Here is an 18197-nt window from a genome sequence, read left to right as displayed (position 1 = left end):
AAAAGTGATGTGACAATTTAATTAAAGTTTTCAGTATTTTCAAAATTGTATTTGTAACTATTGTCAGAAATTGAATTTGCGTCTATTTAATGTTATTATGAGAAATGCCAAATGTCACCTAAAAATGTACAAGGTATACAGAGGTTTTAAAAATTATTTAGAGGTTATGCAATCTAGTTTTTTTTTTTTTAATTCTAGTGTTCTAACCTTTTTTTAACTTCCTAAGGATTGCATTTACAAATCTGGTCAGGGGGCACCTGGGTGGCTCAGTGGATTAAGCCTCTGCCTTTGGCTCAGGTCATGATCTCAGGGTCCTGGGATCGAGTTCCACATCGGGCTCTCTGCTCAGCAGGGAGCCTGCTTCCCCCTCTCTCTCTGCCTGCCTCTCTGCCTACTTGTGATCTCCGTCTGTCAAATAAATAAATAAAATCTTTTAAGAATAAATAACTAAATAAATAAATAAAAATCTGGTCAGTATTATAAAGATGGTAGGGAAGCTAAGGAATGATTCCCTTTCTGGAAATAAAATACACAGACAAGCAAACACAACCATATGTCTCAACTATAAGCATTCCTAACTTCTAGACCTGGTGATTACTATAACTGGAGATGCCGTGGGTAAAAAGTCAAGCATCTGAGGAAGCAGTGATGGTGGACAAGAGAAGGCTAATGGTTGTAGGGAACCATCAAGAGAGTTTCTTGATGTAAGTTTTGCTTGGGACACAAGGTGGCAAGTTCCATAAAAGCAATGACTATAACATTCAATTTGCCATATCTCTTATCACAAAAGCAGCTCAATACATACTTGTGAAATTGAATACATTGGCCCTGAGTCAGATTATGAAAAATATTGTTCATTTTCAAGCCAAAAGAATCTTCCCCATAAACTTAAATCTGAAAGTAATAAATAGAAGTTGTAGATATAGGGAATAGGAAATATTTTTAAATTATTTCCAAGCAGTTATTCCCAAGTTATGTGTTATAATATTTCACTTTGTACCTGGCATGATCATAATTTTTGTTAATTCTCCCTAGATTATTAAAAATTTTAAAGGATAATTACACTATTTATTATTTGCTATAACAAAAATGAAATCCTGCCATATAGCAATCAGGTGGAATTGGAAGGATAGAAAACAAAGATCAAAGCTACATAATTCTAGCATGCAGTAGTCATTTTTAAAGCTTTTAGATACATATTTATTATGTTGGGTTTCCAACTGCCCATGGAGTCATCATTCAGACTATTCTTTGACTATGGTGTAAATACGTATTAGGTGTGATTTTAAGCATTCATTATTAATTCAGCCAACCAGAACAACCTATTAAGAGTAAGTCTACCTGGTTTATCAAGTAGATTCTTAGGAATGTGCTTAAATGTTATATTCATTCATCAGACCTCACTAGAATCCCAAAGTCATGTATTCCTTATGTCAGAGACTTTTTTTTTAAGATTTTATTTATTTATTTATTTATTTATTTATTTATTTATTTGACAGACAGAGATCACAAGTAGGCAGTGAGGCAGGCAGAGAGAGGGAAGCAGGCTCCCCACTGAGCAGAGAGCCTGATACGAGCCTCAATCCCAAGACCCTGGGATCATGACCTGAGCTAAAGGGAGAGGCTTTAATCCACTGAGCCACCCAGTCGCCCCATGTCAGAAACTTTTAAGGTTCTGTGTCAATAGTCTACAAAATGTTGAAGTGATAAAATAGGATTAAGTCTATAACCCAGGTGTTAATTCTCATGATATAAAAGGGGCCATGAATAACTCACCAACATTACAAAGAGCTTTGCTACCTTCTGGTGTCTAAATGCCCCATACATTGTCTTCCCACACTTCTAGCCCCCACCTCTCCAGTCACACTAGAAATGGTCCTTTCTTCTTTGCCTGGGCATTCTCCTGTTAAACCTGAAAATTTTCCTCAAACCAGTCATGCCTCCTGCAGGCCATTAGACAAGGTCCACTGTTTGAAACTGCTCTTAAATCCAGCTGCCCTTTGGGAGAATTCTCTATCTACTTAGAGCCTGAGGAGGTGAGAATAAAAGCACTTGCCCACCATGAACTGACATCTTACATAACACTCATCACATCAACTAAGATGGTGAAAATCATTTAATTTTCAGACTTGATTATTTCCTTATTACTCTATCCTCTCACAGTTCTTATGATCTGCACTATCATTTGGCACTTCCCAAAGACTTGTTTGGTTAGTTTTCTTTCTCCTTCTCCAAGCCTCATCAAGAGTTAGGGTTTGATGAATATTCATTGAATAATGGTTATTTTAAAGTATTATAGATCTTTAAGAGATTCAAAGTGACTTCATTCCTTTTCCATACCACCTGGAAAAAGACTTCTTACTTCTGTGTTTCAAAACCGTTAGTCCCACAACATATTATTTCATGACTAATAAAATATACCTTGGCTCCACACATAGATATCACCAGCTCACTTAACAGTTATACCTCCTTGTTTATACCCAGTGTTTCCTGGATAGATAAACAAGCATTTATCTACAGCAGATATCTCACACTTAACTGAATTACAAAATCCTTGGAAGGACCTACAAGAAATTACTGTAGCTACCAAAGGGCAAACTGTCTGATTATGCATTTCATGTGCCTAATTAGTACAAACAAGATCCTGATATTTATGGGGAAGATGTCGTCCATGAGAGACAATACTATCTTTGTAAAGGCAAGATACATATTTGCAAAGGAGAGAGCTTTTGATCATAACTTTAGTATGTGTTGTTGTCTCCTGACGGTTCCTTCCTATTGTTTATGACGTTCTGCTCTGACAATTCAGAAAAGGCCTGTCTTGTAGTTAAAATCTAGTCAGCAGCTTCCTTCTCAAAGTAATATCCCTTCAGTACCTAGTCCCTACCCCACCTCTTCTGCAACTCCCTTTTTCAAGGACTTGAGCATTTTATAGACTTGTAAAGAAATTGTACTCTAACGATGATGTACATCCGTCATAATCCTGAAGTTCTGCTTGTTCCACGCTCCATCTTATCTCTATTTTATGACTCTATTTTATTGTCATTGCAATTACTGAATTGTAAACCTGAAGGGGGAAAATGTTCTGTTTAAAAATATCTTTTATACTATTTGGAGGTTGCACCCATATTTTGAATCTTCATAACATATTACATATCAGTTCTTTAAAATGTCTATGATTATACTGCATGGCATTAGCATGTTCAATCTCTCTTACACTCCCCCATCAATGCATACCCTCCATGAGGTCAGGGATGTTCAAACTCAAAACTACGGAGCCTTAGCACCTAAAATAGCTCTTAGCTCTTAATAGGTGCGCAACGATGTTTGTTAAATAAAAGTCTACGAAAACCTATTGCTGAAAATATTGATATGGGAAGCTCTTTCTTTCCCCATTTCCTCCAATCACTCTGTTCCTTATGAGTCTTCTCTTCATCTTTCTATGGTCCCCTATACCAGCTGTGGCCATCTCCAAAATGTATTTCTTGGCTCTTCAACTATGATCTTCAACTACACTAAATAAGTACTATGTCTCATTAAGTTAAATGTAATGGCTCTAAGTTTACAGAGGTGATGATTCTAATACCTATATTTCAAACCCTGAACTCTAATTTGAGCTCCAGTCCTAGATCTCTAATAGCATGAAGGGCACAACCTCTTTAAAGTGAGGTCTGTGCTCTTCCTACTAAAGTTAATCCATTCACCTAACCCCATTCTTTCTGTCAGTAGCATTCTCCAAGTCAGCCCCACTTGAGAATCTACCTTTCCCTTTCCTTTCTCCCCTAGAGCCAATTAGTTGCAATGACAGGTTTAGTATTGATGCAAGAAACCTCCTAAATCTAGTTCCTCCTCTTCGGTTCCACCACCATATTTGAACACTGTCCTTAATTTTCTCATATCTGGCCAATTACCTTAGCGTCTTGGTTTCCCTTCCTCCAGCTTCTTTTCCCTCCAAAACCCCGTCCATGCAACACTTGACAGCATGTCCAACAAATAGGAGTCAAGCACTATTTGTTCTGTGAAGGGATGAATGGATGGATAATGGGTAAATGATCTATCAGAAAATGTGCCTTAGGTATTTAGGTCATAATGGTCACCCCTGTCCTGATATGTCTCAACTCAGACTTCAAATCTGTCTACAGTCTGACTCCAACTTTGTCTACTGTGTCCAAACTACTGCACTTTCTCAAGTAGCTTTCTTTCCAGAATCAAGTTTCTCTAGCTCTGCAAGCACCCCTCCCTCTTTTCACACATGCAAGGTTTGCCCTATTACCTCCTGAATAGGTGTCTAGAATGACTTGTGTCCCCCATTAGCCATCCATCTTCTCTGAATTCCCATAACATTCCATATACAACAGTAATAAATTTCGGCATTCTAATCTGCATTGACACTTCACTATTTCTTACACATTTGTCTTTTTCCCTCAGCTAGATTTACATAGTCCTGGAAGATGGACGCTATGTCTTAAGGTCTTTGCTTGACTGACTATAATGATTTAAAGGATGAGGCATTTCTTTAACTCTCTACACACTTCATTTTACTTTTGTATAGTTCCTGTGAAGAATAAAAAAGAAATAAAATGTAAAGCAGAACAAAATCTACACACAAAAGGCTCCTGAAAGGAGAGAAAACAGCACCTTCTACACCAATTGATTAATGTGAAGCATATAACCCAAGAGAACCTTTATAAGTAGAGCTTTCTAAATGCTTATATTTATAGCCAGGAAGAAGAGTAGACAAGTGAAAAATCAAAATTAGAAGCAGAATAATTTACTTTTTCATTATTACTTCGTAAAAAGCCAAAATTGGCTTACTATTTATCAGTGGTCATGTTAAAATGGGAAAAAATATATATAAATCTATTTCTGTTCTTGTATAATACATGTGTAGAGACGTTTATTTAATTTGATGGCTTTCTATGGACTTAAGAACAACAAATCTGTGCAACCTGTTTTTTAAAAGCATTCAGTAATAGTAATGTCAAAAGAAAGACAATAAACAGAGATAGAAATCAGATATCAAAGAAAGCACCATAAAATTTTATTAAGGATGCTTATTCCTGCAACTCAAAAGTTGAAAATGCTCTTATCAGATAAGTTTCAAAGATAAGAAGAATGACTGAAGAATCAAGTTTATTTTTTGACCCTCCAAAGTCTAGCAGGCATTTAGTAGAGTATTAAAAATAATAAAGGAAATAGCTCACATGTTTTGGCCTCAGGAAATACCCTGTTGTTTATGGAACTAATTCCCCAATCTTTATCCCCTGTTTTTTCAGATAATTATTTCAGCATTCATTTGGCTTTGGTGCTTAATAATAAAATAAGAGTTTTTGAGGAAGGATCCCAACAAAAACATTAATACGTGAACAGAGCCACCCCCAGGCCATCCTGTGAGGTGAACTGTGTATATCTTCTCCTTCCTCTGCATTCTGCTGCCTCTTCCTGCCAGGTGCTCCCTGTGGGTCATTACAAATTTCTAGTCTTATCTTCTAGCATTTTCCCAGCAGAAAACTTATTCTCCAGAAAGGTCAGTCCACTCAACATTTCACAATCCCTCCTCATAGCTACTTAATTCCACACCTCCATGTGAACCATTCCTGTCACCTCCAATATCTTCCTCTGGCCTCACTACCTATGCAGACTTCACCCATCCTTCAAGCCCCACTTCTGTGGAGTCTCCACCTCCATCATATTAGAGTCCTCAGTAATGCCGCAGAGCTGTGGCATTCATGCAAGTGCTATGTTTTTTCTCCTCAGGTAGGTGTGTTTGTCCTGGTGGAATGATACTGTGTTTTATATTGCAAAGGACAAGTGATTTGGGCCAAAAACACGGGCCTACCTGTTAAAATGCCTACCTATCCCTTTACATCTCGCCTCCACTTTCTTATGGTGTCCTCGTGTTAAGTCTTCACATCTTGCTTACAGCCTTTCATTTTAGTTAGTGCATGTATAGACATTTCTTGTGTCCTTGGCAATAGAACCAGCTTCTTAAGAGCTGGGCTATGTCCTATACTATATGACTCAACCACCAAGACAAGCAATATCTTACATATGCCAAGAAATAGGAGGGCGCTCAGATATCTGTTTCATAAAGGCAACATAGTGGTCTAGAGTTCAAAGAACTGGAATCAGATTATCACTGTGTTACTTCTGGCAGCAGCAGTGGGACATTGGCTTTGTTGTTCACCCTCCACCAACCTCAGCTGGTTCATCTGTGACAGCTAGTATCATCAGCTGTTTTCAGTATTGTTTTCGGTATCGTCAAGGTTGTGGTGTTGCCAGCAGTCTCCTCTCAACCATAACCCAAAGAATGGCCATGTCTGTGGTGAGAGACAACTCTTCATGTAAGAAATTTTGACTGTCCCATTAACATCTCTGCAGAAATTCACTGACTCTTATCACTATATTTTACTAAAGTTTTTCTTCCAGACTCATAGAAGGAAAGTATGGGAAGGCAATAAAAATGAAAGGAAGGAAACATTTATAATATATATGCTCACTCCTAAAACCCCAAACAAAGGATACTGCAAACGTCTTTACTGTCAAATATCACTTTGTAATCGTTGATGAGCATCCAACCTCAGTTATGAACAATATGCTGGGTTCTGGAGATGATATTATGGTTCAGTGCTGTCTTGGTCAAAGTCTTTAACCCATGACACCTGCTTCAGTGAAGAGGTTCAAAACCACATTCAGTCATTTCAAACCTAACAACATTTGTTTGTTTTGTGCTATTGGAGTGTTTCTGCAGTGTAAAGGTACACACAAAATGGATGTGGGCAGCCAAGTGGCAGTCCTCTGGGATGCTAATATTTGCATGCCTGAGTGACTCTCTGATTCTCACATACCAAAACAATTAAAGAAGCAGGAGTGGGCTAAAAATGGTCAGAATTTTTTTTCTTTCTAAGCCATTGCCCACAGTTCCTATGCATAATTTGTTTTCCATTATACAGACTTTAACATCTTGTTTATCACCACTCAGATGGAGTGTTTCTATTTAGAAAAGTTTCTGAGTTTCTATGAATTGATTAAGAGTGGGATTACAGAATATAGAGTAGTAATTATTCAGTGTGTGTGACAAATGCTCATGCCCAGGAGGTGAACTTACTCCTGAGCTCTCATTCATCTAAACATTACTTAGTTATTGAGCAAATGTGATATCCCAGGCAGTGTGCTAGGCATTGGGAGTAGTTCAATTGCTTTACTTCAGAATCTTCCATTTTGTCTTTTATATTTGCAATACTTAATTAAGATGACTTGATTAACAAATCAAAGAGTAACACACTGCCACTTATGAAAATCAATCTGAACTGAAAGGAAAGAGTTTAAAATCAACCTTGCAACAATATGGTCAACTGAGCTTCCTGCCCATGGTCATTGAAGGTGCTCCATAGGAGCCCCTCTCTGCCATTCTCTAATCCTCCCCAACTTCCAAGACATCAACTATATTACCTTCACTGAAGTCAGTTAGTCATAGTTCTGTACCACAAAGGCATACTTGATTTACCCCTTTAAAACTTTTATTTCACTATTTTTTGTCATCATCCCCCTCCTAGGAAAACGTTCTTTCTACTCTATCTCTGCCAAATTGAGACTGCTTTTCTCAAATTCAAGCAACAGATTCATTTCTCCTATGAAATCCTATTATACATAGTTTCAGTCACAATGTTCACTTGAATAAAGTACATTCCAATCAATGTCATGCAATAGCCAGACTACTCGAAAATATAAATGTAAATATGCATTTACTATGCACCTTACACAGAGCAGCTGTATAATTAATACCTGATGAATGCATAAAATTTCCTTTAATTTTTCATCTCTCTACATGAAGCTCTTTCCGGTACACTATCATTCTCTACTAGTGTACATTTTGGCACACCAACAGTTTTGCTATGAAGAAAAACCAATTATACAAAGTTATAAAACCATTAAACAGTACTAGAAAAATTGTGTGGGCTTTGTGGAAAGAAAAAATAAAGGGTTAGTCATTTAGCAGTGTAAGCCACTTCAGAGGGATCTTCGATTTTTAGAAGTTAGTCCTGGAGAATATAGACTAAGACTAATTTAACAGTTGCTTAACAAAACTAGTCCCGTTTCTTAAGGAAAACACACACACACGTGCACACGTGTGCGCGGCGCGCGCACACACACACACACACACACACACAAAACAATGACTGGTCAAGTCATAAATTGGTGTCATTTGTCTAGGAATTTCAGTAGTAGACAGATCCAGGAAATTCGCACAGAGAAAAATAAGTTTCCAAGTTAGTCATCCAACAGACGTGGATCAGCAGAGCAGTTACCATTCTACACAGGCCTCCCAAAGGTCTCCTTGGCCAGAAATGGTGGAGACTAGCAGAAACTTCTCAAATTATGCCAGAATCCTGGGAATGACCTGGAACAGAACCATGGGGAAGCTGGAACAGAAGCTGTTTGTTCATTTGCCAACATTTACCTCAGCATGAAACAGCCAAATAAAAAGTGCCAACAAATTTTTAAGAGAATTACCCTTAGTTACACAATGGTCAGAAGGCTGAGCAAAGAGTCAAATGCACATATTTATAGCGCCCTCTCCTGAGCATTGAATCTTGCCTAATGTCTGACAGTAAAAAATACCATTTCACCAGTTTTGTGTCATAATCAACCCCAGGATAAAATCTTAAATCAGACCATGAAAAGCAGCTCAGACTTTTTCTCATGTAGGCCCAGTAATGATGAGAAACATAGATGTTAAAAGGGAAAGAGCAATTTGCAGGACCTAACTCCAGAAAACAAATGAGGTAAATATATACCTTAACTTAGTAAGCTTTGTGTTCCTTTCAACTGAATGTCTTGTTAAAATAAGGGTAAAGTATAATGACTTGGTTATTGGCTCAAAAATACCATTTTCTATAAAAAATGTATCTCGGTATGAGGTCACTTGGGATAACGGCTCACAATTGGGTACTTAAGGGATTTCAGTAAAGATGCCTTCTTTATTGCATTGCAACAAAAATTTACAAGTTAATCAAATGCCATGAAAATTTTCCTTGATAATCTATGCAGCTAACAGCGCATTGTTGAGTAGCTATTTAAATTTACAACTTCAAAGCAGAGGAAGATTGCTGACAGGTATGACATAGAACATCTTGGTAGGAAAACACCCTTGAAAGCATTTTTTTCATCAGGTTCTCAACATCCTCATTCCCACCTATGTGTGCAGCCCCAGGAACTGCCAGCTTTTCAGCAATGACATACAATCTGTTAGCTTCAAACACTGAGGAAGCTGAACGGGAGCCATCTTTGAACTCTACTGCATTATCTGTCTACTGCATGACTCTCAAACGTGTCTTCTTCTGTCTCCCTACTCAGCTGTCCCCTTTTAAGCACACTTGCTTCACTGTATATCAGCAGTGAATCAGTGAGGCTGGGGTCAGGAATTCTCACAAGTAGCTTCATTATTGACCTTACCCAATACTATGCTACTTGTCTCTTAACTATAAAGGAGACCAGGAAAAAAAAAATAAAACAGTATGTCCTTGGTAGTCTAATTACATTGTTATTTCAGCACATTCTGTTCTTTTCCATATTGGGCTTTTATCTTTCATTTTTATTAAACTTAAAAATCTAACACCGTATCTGATTTTTAAAATTCTATATATATACACCAAAAAAAGGATTTTTTGGAGGGGGGGGGAATTGGAGGTCAGACACATAAAAGTGTGATATCTCCAGCCAGAGCCAAATTCCTAAAGGGTTAGACCACTCAATGGCCAAGCAAAATAAGACACAATCAGCACTAACTTCATTTTCAAAAGTTCCCACATGCAGGTTTATAAGTGCCCAGAGGGAAGAGTTACCCTCAATTGTGTCTTGTTTAATTTGGCCATTGAAAGGACTAACCCTTTTCGAACTTGGCTCTGGTTGCAGATATCACACCTCTGCATGTCTGAACTTGATTCTTAACTTGGCTTTTTCAGTGCATGTTAAATGTTTCTGATTTGGTATCACTCTAAAGGAATTTGTAAGTGGTTTCTCTGCACTAATGTCTGGATGGATTGGGGTCAGGTGTGATTGGTGGGCTTCCACCCTTAAATTATTTCACACCCCCTCACCCCCATCTAATGGCTATAACCTCAGAGTTCATCTTCTGTGTGGGAGGCCAAAATATTCTGAGATCACACACTGGAGAAGTTAGATCTACATGTTGCAATTATAGCAAAACAAAAGTGATATATTGCTTTGTTGAATCTGTGTTGTCTTAGCCAAGAGCTTCTCATTAACACTTTTTACTTGGAAAAAAATAATGAGGAATTGCCTAATCCAGTAGATAGTATGCAGAGATTAAGTCCTTTTTCTGTCCATTTCTTCATTTATTAAATGGAGAGACTACTATTTATCAGAGAAATACCTAATTTATGATTTAGTGGAAAGAATCTTAATTGAAATTAACTCTGATATCTTTCATGGAAGTTAATTTTCCCCCAGAAAAAGAGTAAAATTCAGCTTGTAGATTCATAAACACAACATGATACCCTAAGTTTGAATGGGTAAGAAAGAAGAAAACTCAAATAAAGATTCATAAAATGGAGTAAACAATGAGTAGAGAGACCATGAATCTTAAGAGGCACAAAATAGCATTTCATTCCTGACTTACTGGCTTTCTAACCAGTGGTAAGCCATTTAACCTCACTGAGCCTCAATCTTCTTGCGTGTAAAATAGAAATTACAATAATTTCTATCTCCCTTGGTTTTTGAAAGAACCACATAAAACTATAGATATGTAAGTACCCTGTACAGTATTAATCCCAATAAGATATTTCACTACTATTATAAAAGAATTAGAGAATGACTAAGTGCTAAATTATGCTGTGACTATAAGAGTTCAGAGAAAAAGGATACTGTATGAATTGTAGAAGATTGAAAAGTGTTCTTGGGGCAGGTGCAACTTGAGGTAGACTTTGAAGGATGTGTACAATTTGAGAAAGTACAAGGGAAGAAGAAAGTCTTCTGGATGAGAAGAATAGGAAGGGGGTAGAGAAGGAAGAGGGCTGAGGGGCAAACAGATACAGGTGCATACAGATAAAATCACTAGGTGTTAGAACTGAGGGAACTGGAGGTGAGGGTACACCTCAGGAGAAGCAGAAGTAAGGCTGAAGAGACTGAAGGAGCCCTACCAAGGACTGAATGTTGGCATCCTCCCAAAAGGCATATGTTGAAGCTCAAATCCCAGTGTAATGGTATTTGGAGATGGAGTTTTGGGAGGTAGTTAAGGTCAAAGAGGTCAAGATGGTGGGACTCTGGTCTAACAGGATTAGTAACTTTATAAGAAGAGACACAGAGAATTTGTTCTCTGCCCACATGAACACAAAGAGGTCATGTGAGCACTCAGAGAAAGAGAACCACAGAAGAAACCTCAGTTTAAAAGACAACAGAAGAGACCTCAGAATAAAACCTCTCTTGATGGAACCTTCACCTTGTCTTCCAGCCCCCAGAACTCTGAACAGAAGCTCTGTTGTTTAAGCTGCCCAGCTTACAATATTTTCCTGTGGCAATCCATGCTGAATAAAACAAGTTCCAAATATGGAAAGCCTCAAAAATTGGACAGAGAGATTTAGCTGTAGTTTCCTGATAGGAGAGGCAAAATTAAAGGGGTGTCTTTGGAATATTATCTTGGTAATGGTGTGCAGGGTGGACAGAAAGGAATGAGGCTGAAAGCAGAGAGGAAAGCCATGAAACTATTTCTAAAATCCATATATAGTCTGATAAAAACAATGACTGGAAAATAGCACTGAGAGGAAGAGAATGAATCCAATGGGCAATTTCTAAGACATGCACAAAAGTATCCAATGATAGGAAACAAAGGGAGGGAAGAATCAGCTTGAATCCTAAATTTGGCTCTTGTCTTCGTATTTTCTTTAAAGTACAAAAGGGGTTTGAAATGAGCAGGTTGAATTGCTCAAAATAAGAAACTCAAGCATTATTATGATAATAATATTCCTCTTCATTATTTCATAGAGCACTAAGTCTTTATTCATGGCCTGGTCAAAGATTAGGAGGCTAGAACTAGGCTCAATTTGGCTTAATTACAAGCCCTATGTCTAACTTCAGAGTTACATGCTACATGCCCCTGCTTCCACATCTAGTAAAATAGGAATATCTAAACACTCCCTTCTTCATCTCAAAAGTTTATTTGTACATGAGTATTCGAATACTTGGAACCCTGCAAAAGTATTATCAAGCAAACATAACAATTAGGATGCTGAGACACACGACCATTATGAATAAGTATTCATGGTCAGCAGAGCAACTAACCTTTAAAAATTAAGCACTTTTTTATGAGAAACCTTAAGAATCATAACCCGGAATGTCATTATTGAGCTATCCATCAGTTATTCAAAGAATGAACTTAAAAGTAAAACATTTAAATCCTAAAAGTTTTGTGCTTTCTTTCTGAGAGTCTGCATTTTTATTGCATTCAAAATATGTCTAAGATGGAAGCAGAAGAAAATGTTATATTCAACAAAGAAAAGGAATTACATTATCATTTCTTCATTACTAAAAATTTGGTGAACTCTTTATTCTTATGTATGTATATATACATATGCATACATAAACACATATGTACACACACACATACTTATAGTAGACATAGATACATGAAATCTAACTCAAGACATTAGAACTAGAAATCATTTTACAGATCATCGAGTGTGGTGTTTTTATCTGACAGATGAAACTATTGAAGTCATATTTCACCAAAGAACTGAGGTAAGAGAGTGCAAGGAATTTCGCAAGGCCATCTCTTGGGTAAGTGGAAGAGTTCAGACTAAAGCACGAGTCCAGGTTTCAGAATCTGTCCTTTCTAAACCCTGAAAAAATGATCTTCTCAACATGTCACGCTACCTGCTCTTTTCTTTCCAACCTATAATTCTGGAGGTGACATTAGGAACCCAAAGCCACCCCAGAAGAACTGGATGAGGCCCCCCTGGGCTTAAAAATTCCTGAGAAGCTCCAGGCCAATCACCCATCCAAGAGGACAATTGATTTGGAGTCCCAAATTCATCCAGAACCGAGTTCATCTCAGATGAGTTTTCTCACACAGTTACTGAGTTGACATCAAAAGCAGATCTGAAACTGAAGTCCAGAACCAATAGTGCCTCCTGTTCCCTCCAACCTGCCCCTCCCTCTGGCCTTCCTCAGAAGGTAAAATTAGAAGCAAAGCAAAGCTTACCTTCTTAGCCCTCAAAACCCTCCTCTGTGCCCCTACCAATCTCCCAGGCCTCCTTGCTACAGACACACTCAGGCCTACCCTTTGCAGCCGCCATGCATGCAGCACCCCGGACCTCCTTCACTTGACAGCAGAGCCTTCATTTACCACATCTCCTCTCTCAGCTTCCAAGTGTGACAACCTAATTGTTACAAAGACAGAATTTCCCAAGCTGTGTTTCTCTGAACAAACAAACAAAAAGCTTATCGAGTTCAAGAAATTTCTGGAAATTTTGTTGACTATGTTCCTTTCTTGGAGATTCACTCTACATATATTAAAGCCTTTGGGAAATTTATAGCTTTAAAAGAAGAAGAAGAAGAAGAAAGAGAAAGATGTGGAGAAGGAGGAGGAAGAGGGGGGAGGAGAGAGTAAAGGAGGAGGAAGAAGAGGTTGAAGAAGAGGAGTATATTGTAAAGGAGGAAGAAGAAGAGGCTGAAGAGGAGGAGGAGGGAAGGGTAAAAGGGTAGAGGTCGGGGAGAAGAAAGAGGAAAGGGAGGAGAGGATAAAAAAGGAGGAAGAGGAAGAAGAGGAGGGGAGGGTAAAGGAGAAGAGGAGGAAGAGGAGGAGGAAGAGGAGCAAGAGGAGAGGGTAGAGGAGGAGGAGGAAGAAGTGAGGGGTAGAGGAGGAAGAGGAGGAGAAGCAAGTTGAAAAGAATTTGTTCCTATTTAACCCTGTGTTTGCAAAGTTTGTAAAATACAAATTTTAGAAAATTTTGCATTAAGGTCTTTATGCCTCTTGGATTAGTGTACTGTTTGTCTCTCATAGCATTTTGTAATTTAACTTGAACTTCCCAGAAATATAACTTAACTTAAGGAAATGCTCCCCGGAGGGTGAACGTTAGGCAACTGTCAGTCCTTTGAGGGAGCAGTGAATGGCAGAACTGTTCTGGCCCCAGAAAATGTCGTCAGGAAATGCAGCCAGCCTCACAAAGGTCCCCTGCAGCCCCTCCACACCTGGTCCCATGGTGAACACCTATCAGGGAGTCAGGAGTCATGGTGGCAGAGCCTTTTTTTAAAATCAAATTTTTCCACATAAAAGCATATGGATATAAAATCCCTGAGGAGAAAATTGAAATGATATGGTTTATCACAGTTTTCTTTCTGCAGCGTTTATTGAAAAGGGCATTATCACATGGAATCCTTTTGAATTGCATTTTGATTTTGTAATTTTATTTATTCATGGTTTTCTGATGTCAAAATGTTGTGCGAGCTTCAAATTCTATTTCAGATCCATCTAATTGCGTTTGAAAAGATCTATGGAAACAGTCCCTACCACGTGAATTATCTGTGCTGTCTGGGCTCTGGGTAACGGCCTGCACAGCTTCCTGCAGGATTCAGCCCTACAGGCAGCCTTTTTTCTTGCCACCACATCCTCTCCACAACTTGATCAAACTGAGCCACATAAAGCCAGATAGACACACCTCGGGAGGACCTGCTCCCCTTCACTTACGCTCAACTACCCATTTGGAAATGATAATGCTCCTATGTTTTCTTAATAATCAATGCTGGAGGCAGCAAGGCCTAGGCTAGCATGCTCTGTTTCCGCTCCTCCTGTTTATTGTCTACAGTCCTAATCCATCCGTTACTCCATCTACTCCTGCAGCTTCCTTGGTAGAGGAGCTGGAGCATAAATAGAGGTGACTTTCCTTTAAAGTCGGCCTCATTTGAAGCAGCAATGAGAGAGGAGAGTGACAGTGGCTTGCCAAAGCTTCAGACCAGCTTGTGATATTGTCTATTTGCTTCTTTCTAAGTCACCTAACATCCACTCATTTGCCAGAAAGAAAAATCAAGAGCCTGCTTGGCACATGATGAGGGCCTATGACAAATGACAACCCATAGTTATTTCTCACATAGACTTTTCGGTGTAGTTGGGTACACAACCTTATCCTAAATGAAATGTTAATAGTGACACAGTTGCAAAACAACAATGCAAGCGATGTGTCAGGATGATATTTTATTAAACACATTCACTTTTTTAAAAAACATTATTTAGCTCCTACGATGTACCAGGCAATAAGCCTGGGACTCGGGATGAATGAGTTGTCAAGGTTCTCACTGAGAATCTAGGGAGAGAGAAAAAAAAATTAACCAGCACATACAAGACAGTGAGGCAGGATGTGAGGGAGATCTGGCTGCAGCGCCTATCACCACACTGATCACCGGGGTTGATTTGGCTGGTCTGGCTGGCAAGGCAGGTGTCCCCTTCCTCCCTCACCACTCTGTGTGCATCCCTCCCATGCCTGGTCAAAGAGAATAACTTTCCCTAATAGAGGAGGACCATTTTTCAGTAAGGGTATTTCAAGTAGCTGCACTCTCTTGCTAGAACCTCCAATGAACCTCTCAAAGTCTATTTGTAGGAGAATGTAGGGTAGTCAAGCTTCCAAGGCTCCAGATACATCCAAATGATGCAATGTATGCAGCAGTCTGCCTTTCTGTATTTAAAAAAAAAAAAAAAAAAGACAGTGGGGCAAATGCTTTGAGAGAGGTATTTCAAGAGCATGGTAGGAAAATAGGATTCCAGCCAAGAAGAATCTGGAAAACAAGGAAGACACCATGGAGTGAGTTTTGAAGACAAGAGGAATTTGGCCAGGGGAGTAAAAGAGAGAAGGGCATTTAAGGCAGAGGGAACAAGAGGAAGGAAGCCACAAAAGTGAGGGAGAAAATGCTGAGCCCAGGGAACTGGGTTCATCGTCCATGGACAGAACCATTTGCTATACACTGGGTATCAGGTGACAATAACAAGACAGCAGGCAGCAGTCCAACTACAGAGGGTCTGGAATCTGGACTTTGTCCCTAAGGTAGTAGAGAGTCATAGTAGCATTTTGGACAAAGAAATCATTCCATTTAATCTGAATATTTCAAATATTACTGCAGCAACAATACAGGAGGAATTCGAGAAAGAGCTAGTGTGAAAACAGAGATAGCCTGAACCAGGACAGAGCAGTGAGGAACGCAGGGTAATTTCCAAACTTGTGGCTTCCAAGAATGGAGCAATTGATGGCTCCATCATGATTGAGTCTGGACTGTTGGTGATTGAGTTGGACTGAATGATTTCAGGTTTCCTATGGGATATTTAAGTAGAAGTGTCCAGTGTGACACCAAGGATCAAGAGATAGACTAAAGATAAATTTGAGTATTTTCTGGATGTAGGTGGCAATGGAAGCCATGGGAACATAAGGTTGTCAAATTGTGCCAGATCATCATGCAGGAGCAACTCTAGGCAACTCTGACATTGACCATGTGAGTAGTAGTGGCCGAGGAATAGATCAGAAGGAGCTGGAGAGCTAAGTTAAAAGACAAGAAAAAAAGGGCATTAGGGAAGCCGCCCCCTCACACTGCTAGCCTTAGTGAAAGGGGGATTGCTCACATGATGTAGGCAGCAGGGACCTTCAAAGGACTGCATATATCCTCTGCTCCTTTTTCTTTTTTTTGCTAGCTTGGTAGTAAATCAATGTGAAAGCAATCTGATTCATCATCTTATCTACCTGCAAACGGGGAAACATTTCTGAGGTCTTCTCTCTGGCCCATTTAATTACCACTTCCATTTTACAGATAAGGGAGAAGAGGTTCAGAGGTTGAGACTCAACTACCCATACTGATAAAAGGGTTAGTGCCAGCCCTAAACTCTCATCTGCCTACAAGTCCAATCATTCATTCTTCACTGGATCCCACTAGTTCTAAAGACATTTCCCCATCTGTTCTCTTTCCATTGTTTCAAATTCTTCCTTCCAAATGAATCCAAATTAAAACTGGAGACTCCTTATAAAATTTGATGTTGCTGCCCGCACATAAATGGGAATCTCATTGCACATTCCAAAAAATGGCTTATAAAAAACACAAATGGGTAAAAAGTTTATTTTCTCTCCCTATGTGAATGCTCAGTGTTTCTAACCTGTTCCTCTTCTGTTATTTGGGAAAAGGGGAAAAAAAAAAAAAACCAACACCAGAATAAATGGATGGATGGATGGATGGATGGATGGAGAAAAGAAGGAAGGAAGGAAAGAAGGAAGGAAGGATTAAAACATCAACAAATTTCAGTCAGAAAATAACTGCCTTAAGAATCCTATTGATCACATTTTAACGTGAGAGGAACCTGAGGGAAAATAAAAATCAATCTAGGTGAATACATAAAAATGGTCTGCAAATAATATGGTAATAGAATTTTCATGACTGTATAACATATCCAGGAATGAGTCTCAGGAAAACTCTAAAAGACAACTGGTCTAAGCTTTAATATTTTGTGAGTCAAGACCACAGTAATCTCAAATACAATATACTGAGAATGGGATGCTGTATAAAATTAGGTTGGATTAAGAAGCCTATCTTTGTTTAACCCAGAATAACTTTTTTTAAGATTTTATTTATTTATTTGTCAGAGAGAGAGAGAGAGAGATAATGAGTAGGCAGAGAGGCAGGCAGAGGGGTTGGGGGCGGGGGGGGGGGGACCAGGCCTCCTGCTGAGAAGAGCCCCTGATGCAGAGCTCCATCCCAGGACCCTGGGATCATGACCCAGAATAACTTTTTTTTTTTTTTTAATTTGACAGAGAGATCACAAGCAGGCAGAGAGGCAGGCAGAGAGAGAGGAGGAAGCAGGCTCCCCGAGAGAGCAGAGAGCCCGATGCGGGGCTCGATCCCAAGACTCCGAGATCATGACCCGAGCCGAAGGCAGCGGCTTAACCCACTGAGCCACCCAGGCGCCCCCCAGAATAACTTTTTTAAAAAGGTTTCAGGATGTGTCTCCAATGATTTAAATTACTATGCTGCAATGAAGAAAGAAATTAGGTCAAAACTCATTATCAAGTGGCATTTCCACAAGCAGCGAGGGAATACACGGTTTCCTATCAGACATTACATCCAGAGTCTGGGTAGATTTCTTTCCTGAACCTGAGCCTAAAAGACTACTTCATTTCCTCACCTTTTCCCAGCATTTCTAAGTATGCAAG

The sequence above is a fragment of the Lutra lutra genome, chromosome 3 (genome assembly GCF_902655055.1).
Source record: "Lutra lutra chromosome 3, mLutLut1.2, whole genome shotgun sequence".
Lineage (NCBI taxonomy): Eukaryota > Metazoa > Chordata > Mammalia > Carnivora > Mustelidae > Lutra > Lutra lutra.
Note: the sequence above shows the minus strand (reverse complement) of the source record.